General features: G+C 33.4%; 1 pseudogene; it reads right to left on the minus strand.

The window, feature by feature from the left end:
* Positions 1-8,049: 8,049 nt before the first annotated feature.
* On the minus strand, positions 8,050-11,818 carry LOC114756281 (G-type lectin S-receptor-like serine/threonine-protein kinase At1g11300; annotated as a pseudogene).
* Positions 11,819-12,180: the final 362 nt, after the last annotated feature.

Raw genomic sequence — 12,180 nt, forward strand, 5'->3', positions numbered from 1 at the left:
CTTGACTAAATAAATGTTTGTAACGAATCTGTTTAAAAGTTTTTGAATTATAAATTTAATAAATTTTTAGAATCTTTTTAAATAAATTATTAGAATTTTTTTCAGCTCTCTTGGCTCCCAGTCAATTTTAAGGCTACAAGAATCCACAGAACCCTCGACAGAAGTGGGTCCAACATAAACGCGCACACATTATAGTGCCGATTTTTCTTTGTGGTGAACTTGAAATGATAGTGGAAAGGATTAAGGCAGAACGAAGCATAACTTGCATATGTACAGCCTAATACTGTTGGTAGTTCTAATAATAATAATAATTATTAAGTTGAAGGTTAAATAGGAATACATTGAACTTGAAATATGTTTTTTACAATTTGAAAAAATCAAAGTAATAACTTCTAATGAATTTGATAAAATATATAAATTATAAAATTTTATGATTTAGATCAATAAATAAATTTTATAACATATTAGAAATTTTAAAAATAATAATAATTTTTATAAAAACCGTTTTAGGAAAAATAGATGTCTAAATAATTATTAGGTTAAAAAGGGGTATTTTGGCAAAAAAAATTTAAATTCAAACTTAACAGTCAACTAACATTTTGGATGGATGGAAATAAAATTTTAAATATATTAAGGAGGTTTATTGTAATATTGTTTTAACTATAAGAGAGGTTTATATATATTTCAAAATAAAAAAGAGTTTTCTGTAATTGAATAGAAAGATGATCCGTGTATTTTACTCTTCTAATTTTTTATCTATTCATTCATATATTTATACCCGCACTTTTTTGAATTTGGAGATCCAAATTTAGACGTGCGTAGAGGAAAACTAGATTTAAAGGTATTGTAAAAGTGAGGGAGGATTTTGTTGGAAAAAGAATTTTTTGTGCTTTTAACGTCTTGACTCATTGTATCTAGGGGGAAAAAAAACGTCATGACTCAAATTATTTTAACGTAATGACTATAAATTTGGGAAAATCCCATTTAAATATAAGGAAATAAATCTTAAATTAGGTCGGTCAATTCAACAAATCCTTAATTAGGTCAATGACTTAATTTTGAATTTGTGAATGTGGGTTACTTTATCACATTGCCCTCATTTTTTTTTCCAAAGCCACATTTTTTTTCTGTTTTTTCCCCCTTCCAAAATCATGTTTGCATATGACTAGCTGTGGATATTTAATTATTTACATTAGATAAATAGTTGAGAAGAATGCAGAGTAGTGGAAAAGGGTATTGAGTGTGAGCTTGGATAAATGATATATAAGTAATCATCATGAGAGAGAGACATAATGGCATGAAATTAAAAACAGGGAAGGGAAGTGATTAAGATGGAAAAGTGGTTGAATGGGAAGATGTTGAGGATGGTGTGTTGTGTGGTCAGAATAGGAAGGCCGATGTCTATGTGCTGTGCTTTTTAGATTTACAAAGGGCTCAGAAGTTGAAGCCCCACATACGTGCGCCCTTCAAACACAAAATCTATAGAAAGTATCAAAATCTTAGCCGAAATCCAATCATGATTAGTACCCCTCATCTTTCACAACACTTTCATCTCACATCTCTCATTCATCCACACATATATTTGGAATTAATACAATGGCCATGAAAAGCCTGCAAAGTGAGCCTCTATACTCCATATATAAGAGCATCATCCACATACATTAAAAGGGCTTTTAGCATTAAATTAGCAAGTCTACACAACGATTGGCTTCTCTTGATAAATTGTTCAAAGCAACAATTCAATGTTATGTTGAAGGTGCTCGAATTTCGCCAATCCATCTTCAAAGCAAGTGATCCTGAGAATTGATAAAACAAAGTGATCATACTGAGAATTGATAAGACACAATGTTTCTGTGAGATTATAAAAAAAAAAATAATAATATTTTTCAGCTCTCTGGCTCCCAGTCTATTTAAAGCTACAAGAATCCACAGAACCTCGACAGAAGTGGGTCTAACAACAAACGCGCACACATTATAGTGCCGATTTTTCTTTGTTGGTGAGCTTGAAATGATAGTGGTAAAGATTAAGGCAGGAACGAAGCATAACTTGCATATGTACAGCCTAATACTGTTGGTAGTTCTAGGAATAATAAATAATTATTAAGTTGTGAAGGTTAAATAGGGATACATTGAACGTGATGGTTAAATAAAGACAGATAGAGTAAAAGAGTACTTAAAAGAATACTGGGGAGGCGTCTTGAATGTTAGAAAGAGGTTTGAATTTGCGTGTAAAATGGATGGGTCAGGCCTCATGTTGCTGAGTCTACAATACTATAAAATACCCCATATTCACAAATCCCAAATTGGGTCTATTTGTTGACTTTTTTCCCCAAAAGTGAGGTCTGGAAAGATTTCATCAAAAGATTGGGGGAAAATAGGGTAACAGCAGATCTACTTCTTTTGACAATTGGCTATAGCTTAATATATTACTCGTCCACTTGATCCGTGGTCTTGGGCATATGGTGAATGTAACAGAGCTGGTTGCTGACTATGTCGATATTGGAGGACAATGGAATAGAAACAAGCTAGCAACAGTCCTTCCCCTGGCATATGTTGACCATATTTTGTGTGCACACCTATTTCGTGAAAAAAGAGCACAGGGTAAATACACTTTGGAAACCATCTACTGATGGCCAATTTACAATTAATTTTGCTTATAAATTTCTCCTTGTAGGTACTGAATAGCAGGTGGACAATATTTGGAAGAAAATTTGGCAATTACAGGCACCAGAGAAGGTCAAGTATTTCATGTGGTTGTTTTCATATAGAAGAGCTCATACAACAGAACTCAGACAGAGGAGGGTTTCGAGATGACAACAAATTGCCCCTTTGGTTGTGAGGAACTTGACAATGATATGCAATTGATTCGTGATTGTACTAATGCTATCCATAGATGGCAGCAATCAGTTATTGGTCTAGTATTTTGGAGTCATTTTACTTCCCTTTAAGAAATAGACTGGGTCAACTGAAACCTCAGTCATTTTACTTCCCATATGTTGGATATTCCTTTTTATATCTTTAATCACCCTCCACCTTTTTAGGAAGAGGTGGACGATGATAAGAGATTGAGATTGCCCTTGATCACATTACTTCCCATATGTGTTATTTGATGTTTTTGCAATGATTATTGTTTCAATTCAAAAAAATATTGAATCCTCCTTCCCATTCTTCTATTTTCCTAATAGAAATGTTGGTCTCCCTTTTGATCAATGTCAAAAACATAATAAAAAATCCCTTATATATGTTTGTTTACCTGATAAAAAAAAATATATAATTTGTCCTTGATCACATTACTTCAACTGGATGCCATCTTCTATCTGACAATTTGTGTTTGTAGAATCTGTTGTAAAAATTGCAAAAGGGGTGCAAAGTGTATCAGGAGTTTAAATCCTAGCCAAGGACATGTGGTTTCTTTCTTCCCTTATCTCGATGTTTTACACTCCAGTCAAGATGAACACGTAATAGAACTTGACACAATTATTTATTGATAATAGACCATTTTGCAAAATTTAACTAAAAGCAATAATAATCCAAATCCTGCATTTCTTATGCTGTAAACACTAGTTGTATAAATAAGTTGGTGAAAATGTATCATAAGATCTAGTGGTCAGTCACAACTTGCACTTTACAAACTAGCATTAGGAGGGAACGCGACACATAAATATTCATTAAATATAGCGAGCATATTAAATATATAGGACTGACAAGGCAGAATTTTTTTTTTTTGGACATATTTCACAATTCATGTCATTTACATAATTCAAGAAGATATTTTTTCCGGTTCTAAATATAAGACTTGTTTTGTAATGTAATTTATAATATAAAATAGATTTATATTTAGGACCGGGGAAGTATTAAATAATTTATTTTTTATTTTGTCCCTGTTAAAGCACTCGTTAGTGGTCAAACAATATTTATTTAAAGAGTATTTATTAATAAGTCTACAATATTATAGACTTTTCAAATATTAAGTTGTTCACAAAACAAGCACACCAGAGAGTTAAGAAAATTATGTTAGAAAAATGTTTGAATCTACAAGTGGTCCATTATCATTTACATTAAAAACCACATTTTTATTATCATTTATATTGTATAGGCAATAGAGCAACCCCACAAAATAGGTTAGTGATGAAAAGAATGAAAAGAAAGTATAATTCCACTTCTGGGACCACATTTTCATTTTCATTGCATTATTTCATTTATGGTCAGTCTTATAAGCCATAAATAGATAATATAACTCAAAAGATTAAATCATGGCAAGATTGGAAATTTTGTGTGATTTTTGCAATCAAAATAAAGGAAATTTTGTGTGATTTTTGGCTATGAAAATAACAAAAAGATCAACAGATTTTTCATTAATGACTATTTTTATTTTGCGTTTTGCCTAGTATATTGAAGTTTTTCCTGGCATTATTTGCAAAACTTACTACGAATGTTGATGATATGACGAAGGAAGAGATGTTAAACATGTTAAGATTAATGATTTTTTGGATAACTGCAAATATTAATATATTAAATTGTAGGAATTGCAACCATGAGATTGAAAGCTAAGATATAGCCAATATTTCATGAGTATTTTTTGCTGCTGCTGTTGATTCTTCTAACTTATTTAGGAAACTGGAGCTTAGAAAATTTAATTGTGAAAAATAAATCCATATGACTAATATTAATTATGAAGTTACTTTTTTTCCTTTAATAAAAAGCACTCATCAATTCTCCTAAAACATATAGGTACATGGCATTAACTTTTCAAATTTAAGTTGTACCAAAAGAAGTTGATGCAACAAAAAAGAAAAAAAAATCACATTAGCGATCCATAATCATATTAAGGCAATGCTTTTATATCCTTAAATTATGTAGGTCATAGAGTAATTCCAAAATGTATATTAGTGATGAGAATAAATTGTCACTGTAAGAAGTGTAATTTTACTTATCGAATCACATTTTCAGTTTTATTGTATTAGTTTAATAAGAGAGAATACTTTCAAAAATGGGTTAACGACAAGACATCAAAGAAACAAACAAATATATGTAAAAAATCTTTGGAAATAAAAAAAATATTGGCATGCAAGAAGTCAAATTTGTATTTTATATATCACATACGAATGATCTTATTAAAAAAAGAATCTCCTTGTGAATGATAAAAGCAACAGCTAGATTTATTACTCATATTGGTAATGATTGGTGACTTTTTCAAATCTTTAAAATTGTATGAGCAATGATCATTTTTAAGTTAAAGCAAAACTTGAAGAAAATTTTAGAGATTCTTTAATTCTTTATCCAAATATAAAATATAAAATAATCAATATGAATATTAGCTAGTTAGGTTTCCCGGAAAGAAGAAATACACACACACACACACCAAATTTTACGCTTGAAGAAAGATCAAATTAAGAAAGCATCTCATAAAGTAACACTAAAAAAAAAAATTTGAAAACAAAGGTGTGCATACTTGATGAGTCTAAAAGCAAAAAACCAGGCCCTAGTAGATCAAGCATTAAGTGTCATGTCCTTGGATCGTGGGTGAGCCCAACCCCTTTTCTAAAATTTTGTTAAAAAAAATTGCATAAATAGTTTTAATTTGAAATTTAAAGTAACACTCATTTAATCTTTCTGAAAAGAGAAATTCAGTAAATGACGATACATTCAACGTTAGATTATTTTACTTAATGGCAAGAAAAATGTTGAACATATGATAAAGACAACATATAATCTACTCTAAATCCTGGAAGGTTATGCCGCCAAACTCTTTTTAGGCATGTTCTCATAGACCAACATCCTACTAGTCCTTGATCAGATGCTCTTGAGAGCCTCTTCACTGCAATTTCCTGTCTATCTTGCAATTCTCTCTGTAAGAACATGTTATGAAAAAGCAGTTACTTCATAAATATTATTTGAAAAGATTTTGAGCTTCACGTGATTAAATTACTTTGTAAACAAAACGACAAAGCCACATCATCCAAACTTATTATCATAATTGAAGTTGTATCATGCCAGTTGAAATGATTCCAAAATCAAAGTGTCAGTTCCTCTAAATCGGTTAATTTCATGTCTTCAGTTTGGTTTGCACCTTGGTTTGTTAGATGTAATCCTACTTTGTTCCACTGTTTTCTTTCCTTCTAGCTGAGTTAAAACATAAAGTGAAAGAAATGAATGAAAGAAAGACAGTTAGTTAGTTAGGAGAAACAGAACATTCTGCTGTGTTCACCAGAAGGTCCAGCAGTACACTACGAAACAAAATATGCAGAAAAAAATGATAGTTAATTTACTGCCCTTGTAACCATAATGACTACTTTCAACTCCTTCTCTTCATCTGTATCCATAGCAGTACATAATTTAGAATCTATATACTGAACAAGTTGAGAAATAAACTTAGCAAGAAATATCATTATATTAAACTTTTATCGAAATATTGTATCTGCCATGACTACTTTCAACTCCTTCCCTTCAGAATGGGCATGGTAGATATAACGATCCGCTCTTCCACTTGAGAATCTTACAACGTCATTTAAGTTTCCAATCCAAAGACATGCTGCCAATAGCAGCATCATATGCGTATGCTGTACAATTGTACTTATTTAAGCATTAAATGCTGCATCTGTCCTGAGAAACAAATGACTGATAGGCAAAATCTGGCACATTTGTCATTGGCAGTTTCAATAACCTCTTTATCTTGATTCAGCACAAGAGTCTTGTCCTCAGATATTGCAAGAATCCCGGATAAATCTCAGATGATTCCTACAGAGCGATTTGTTGGATTTTAAGAGTTGAAGAGTCCAAACTCAAATGCACCATTGGCAGAGTTTACAGTTTCAGAATCTCTGATGAATTGAGGCTCTCTAATGATGTCTAAGGCAATGCTGAAATCTACACAAAAGCCAGAAAGTACAAGAACAACAGGTAATAAGTTTTCAGTTGAATTAATTCCCATCATTTGAAAGAATGCTCCTTAATTGCAGAAGCTTCATATGCAAAACCAAAGGGACCTATAAGGTTATTATATTTGCAGGTAAAAGATTAATCTGTTTGTTATTTAAGAAGTCATAATTTTTATTCTTCTTGCGAAGCGCTACTTTGAAGACTGCTTTTTGTCACTATGCTAGTTTACCTCTTTTAATCTTTTTGTCCAAAGTACTCCCTCCTTTCTATACGCCTTCATTGCAATGCATATAAACACACTCCTGCATGTATAAATATTGCTTCAGTGATCCGTGAATGACTGTTTGAGGCAGCAAAACATAGCAATTTTTTTTTTATATTTTTAGTTTCTTATATATATATAGAACAAAGTATTGAAGCTCAATCCAGGAATCCCTTGCCAATGCTTTATGTACTATTCTTCAAAAGCTGGTATGAGAAGTTTTTTCGGATCATTGCCAAAACGTCGTAATATTGAATCCTCTTTCTCGTTTATCTATTTTCCTAATGAAAATATTGGCCTCCCTTTTCTATTCCCTCTTTATGTTTCCTTGCCTGATCCACATTACTTTAACTGTATGCCATCTTCTATTTGACCAACATCTGACAATTTGTGTTTGTAATATGAATATGTTGTAAAAATTGCAAAGGGATGCAATGTATATCAAGAGTTTGAATCCTAGCCAAGGGTATTAGCCAAAAAGGTCCAATCAATGAAAATACTTGTGTGGGCGCGCTTATATTCTCCTTTCACAACTTCTCATCAACATGTGAATTCTTTCATCCCTTATTTCTTCTAATATGTTTTACAGTCTTGTCAAGATGAACAGGTGATAGAACTTGCACAGTTCTTATTGATAACAGACCAGTTTGCAAGATTTAACTGAAAGAAATAATCATCTAATCCTACACAAGTTAGGTGCATTTCTTATGCTGTAACACTAGCAATGTAAATAAGTTCTTGAAAAATATATCAATAGACAAAGTGCACAGAACAAACACAAATCACATCATGATTTTACAAACTAGCATTCGAAGGAGGGAACATGACACATAAATATCCATTAAATATAGCGAACACATTAAATATTTAGGACTGCACGGCAGAAAATTTTTTCACTAGAAACAGGGTTTATGCCTACCCTGTTGAAGATGTTGAAAATATGTCTGATATATCTTAGATCTTCCAAATGAAACAGAAAAATAAAAAATCCTATCTATCTCGCCTCAAACTTTGAGATAGTTACATTATTGATGGAACATAAGACACCATTATTTGGAGTTTTCTTTGCAGTACAAGGCATAGTTTGTCTAAGGATGAATGCAGGTTGGCTAGGAGGAGAAATATCCACAATCTCACTTTGAAGCATTGACATTATAGAGGCCATGGTGGGCCTGTCTTTTGCAAGTTCTTGCACACATAGAAGACCTATATGTATGCACTTCAACATATCCTTGCCAAAGCTTGGATCATATATTTGCGGATCAATTAGAGGTATAACATTGCCAACGATCCATAACTTCCATGCCTAAAACAATTGACAGAAAAGAAGTATAACTGTTATAATTTAATGTTTTCCCGAAGAAGGCATTCTTGAGTTATTTTATGAAAGAAAGGTACAAATTGGAGAGGCTTACAAATCCTAGAAGTGTGAAAGATTCCGCATCTTCATAAAAGCTGGTATTCTGTTTTTTCTTCCACTAATAATCTCTAGCAACAAAATGCCAAAGCTAAAGACATCAGACTTCTCTGAATAGAGTCCTTCTGTTGCATATTCTGGAGGAATGTAGCCACTGCATTTAAACAATACATCTCTAAGCTCTCAATATGTCATTGATATTATTTTCTTGGGCAAAGGAAAAGGAATACTTACTATGTTCCAACAATTCTTTTAGTGTTTGCTTCACCTTCACCGCCCCCAAAAAGTTTAGCTAGCCCAAAATCTGATATCTTTGGATTCATTCCTTCATCTAATAAGATGTTACTTGGCTTCAAATCCCTATGTATGATGCTTAATCTTGAATCTCTATGGAGATAGAGCAGTCCTCTAGCTATTCCTTCAATTATGTTGAAGCGCTTCTCCCAATCTAAGGATTTTTGTCGTATTGGATCTGGAAAACATTATTGTAAGAAAAATTGATGAAGCAAAACTTGTGAAGTATAGAAACATCCAATTTAGTAAACCACCATATGCACAAAAGTATACACTAACCGAAGATATGTGCATCCAAACTTTTGTTCGGCATGAATTCATAAACCAATATCTCTTCTTCTCCTTCAATGCAACACCCAAGAAGTGTAACTAGGTTTTGGTGTTGAAGCTTAGAAATCAAGTCCACTTCATTGATAAATTCTTCCATACCCTGTCTAGATAATCTAGATAATCTTTTTATAGCAATGTCCTGTCCATCTTCAAACCTTCCCTACAATAACATGATTGCAAAAAGCTAATTGCTATGTTTTGAAAGATGTTAAACCGGACCAAAACCACCCTGTCCAAGTTTATTTGGTATGTCAAAGTTGTTTGTTGCAGTTGCTAACTTTCTAAAATCGAACAATGATTGCTCTTGAATATAGAGTTGCCTCAGGTTCGTTATCCTCTTGCTGCTGTGAATTTGTATATGCATTTCCCCTGTGTTTTACCCATTTTTTTCCACATTATTTCATTCAAAAACATATGTTGCTATTCTAATACCAGGTTACTATAGATAATTTAACCATAAGTTCTCATATAATCTGTATCGAGATGATGAAACTCAAATGCTCTATAGATTGGCTATGATTTACGTGTCCTTTCTAGATGAAAAAAGTGCTCTCTCTGTTTCTCTCTGTCTCTTAGTCTTCCATTCCCTCCCTTCCTCTATATAATGTGAAAGAAAAAGAGAGATAAACTAGAAAGGAGAAATATGACTTCAGTTTTCAAAGAAGGATTTATCCACCTCAGCATTTGTTAAATATAAGTTAAAAATTAACAATAATTTCTTCCCCGAAAAAAAATATTATTAGATTTTGTGTAGAATTACTTTTTCATTGACTAGCTTGTTTTTATAACTGTATGCTTTTGTGTTTCATATATTTTTGTCATGCAGGTGCTCAAAAATCAGAAACAAAATCATTGATCCCTCGAATGAGGTGTTGCAATGAAACTGAAACTCACCCTTTTGCTTTGAAACTTTTTTCCATACAAAATATCCAAAGGCAGTAATGAGAACTATTCCCATCAAAACTGATATTAGAATAGCTGTTGTCATTTTCCTCCGGTCTATACCTGTATCAAAGGGAAGAACATTCAGATAAATCTTCATTTTTTGATGACATAAGTTCAAAACTATACCTTGTACATTATCATTAAAAGAGTTAAAAAAGAATGAAGTTTCCCAGTATTTATTGTCAAATTCAGTCATAAATTCATAAATTTGAACATCTTATTTTTGCGATCAAGCACACCCTAGTTATAATTCTAATGAAGAACCTAACAATATAAACTGCAAATAAACTAAGAGGTGCCAGTATTTACATGGATATTTAACATGACATAATATGTGAATAGGCATAAGATAAAGTAGATAATGCTTGAATTAAATTTATAGTCTCCCCAAAGTTAGAAGGTAGCACTTCTGCATGATCTGGTAGTTTTATCCTCTCCAGCTTAAAAAACCCATCTGTCTTGCTAGCTTGAGAACCATTTTTGTCTCTCACACTGAAGTACTTTTCTTCTCATGCATCCACTGGTCCAGTTCTGCCTTGCCCATTCTTCTTTGTTCTTTGGTTCAAACCCTCTCAAGCAGCTACAGATTGGTGAATTAAGTGAATTGCAGATCCCGGATGGGCCACATATGCCATAAACATCACACTTAGTATAAGGACTTTGCCTATTAGGTTCCCAAATATTTGTCCTGGAATTCCAAATCATTGGATTCACTATACCTTGAGAATCTACTATAATAGTCACTAAGCTTGACTTGTCTGTGAGATCATAAGATAGGTAAAAAATGCCTTCCTCTTCTTTAATCTGAAACCCATTCTGGTAGACCGATTGAACCGTCCTAGGTATCCCAAGGAAGGCTGTGCCACCCCAGAGACCAGAGCGCCAGTAAGGAAGATTTTCTTTCCATACGAATACTTCAGTGACATTACGGAGTTCAAGACTGCAAGAAAATGCTCCATAGGATGGATCGGATGTACTTTTCCATGATGTTAGTCGCACCTTCGTGCCTGTTTTTTAAACTAGTGCTGAGTTCCAAGCCTTGTAATAATGTATTACTGGGATGCTGGAAACTCTGCCACAAGAATGCTCCAGTAGTTCCATCTGCGAGAACTAGGTTGCCAGAATCTAAGAGTTGAGCACGATAATTCGATGCAATTTGTGATACATTCGTTGACCAAATGACCTGTTTTTGCCCGTTCAAAAGTACAAGACTGCCATTCTCTGATATTGTGAGAGTCCCAGAAGAATCCGTTGATGGGTTGTCTCTGTTAGCCACCCACACAACAGAGGATTTTGCCATGAACCAAATTCCCACGTAGCGATTTGTCGAATTCTGAGGGCTGAAGGATCCCATTGTGAACATAGTATTGTTTGAGTTTATTGTTTCAGGTTCTTGAATCGACATAGATGGCATGATGGTGTCCAAGGCACGGACCTGAACACTAGAAGAGAACAAAATGTGAAAAAAGCGAGCAACAAGCAAGCTTTTCTACTGAATCCAATGAAAAACGTGATGATTATCGGAATTGGAGACAGAAAATGGGTTTCGGAATGCCGTGAACGTTACTCTCAACCTGTTCTACTATGGTTTTACGACAATGCAACCAATACTGCTATTATCATAACAACACCGTCAACACATAATAGTATTTTGAACTATCAATTTCCCGCCCCCCGGGGGGGGGGGGGGGGGACTGCAATTGCATTGGCTAAAGGGGTAAAACCCACAGCAAAAATTTGGAAGTGAGACTGCCAGCCTCCAAAGTGCGACCATTCTTCAACAATCCTTTTCTTCTAAACAACTTTCAAGCAGAAGAATTTTGACACGTAACTCTGCAGGGGTGTGATTTTCTCAAGTTTCTCTGCCCCGCAAGTTTGTAATGGTGTTTACTAGAGAAAGTTCGGTCTTCTTCATATCGGGGAAGAAAAATCTCCAGAATAGAAAAAGATAACAAGATTGATAGCGTCACTGCACCGTAATGACTCATCAATTTCTGTCCCAATTGACGGGTCAACGGAGCAAGTATGTTGTCATTCATCTTTGAGTAAATCC

The sequence above is a fragment of the Neltuma alba genome, unplaced genomic scaffold (assembly GCF_004799145.2).
Source record: "Neltuma alba isolate B1F8T4 unplaced genomic scaffold, ASM479914v2 tig00010380_pilon, whole genome shotgun sequence".
In the NCBI taxonomy this organism is placed as follows: domain Eukaryota; kingdom Viridiplantae; phylum Streptophyta; class Magnoliopsida; order Fabales; family Fabaceae; genus Neltuma; species Neltuma alba.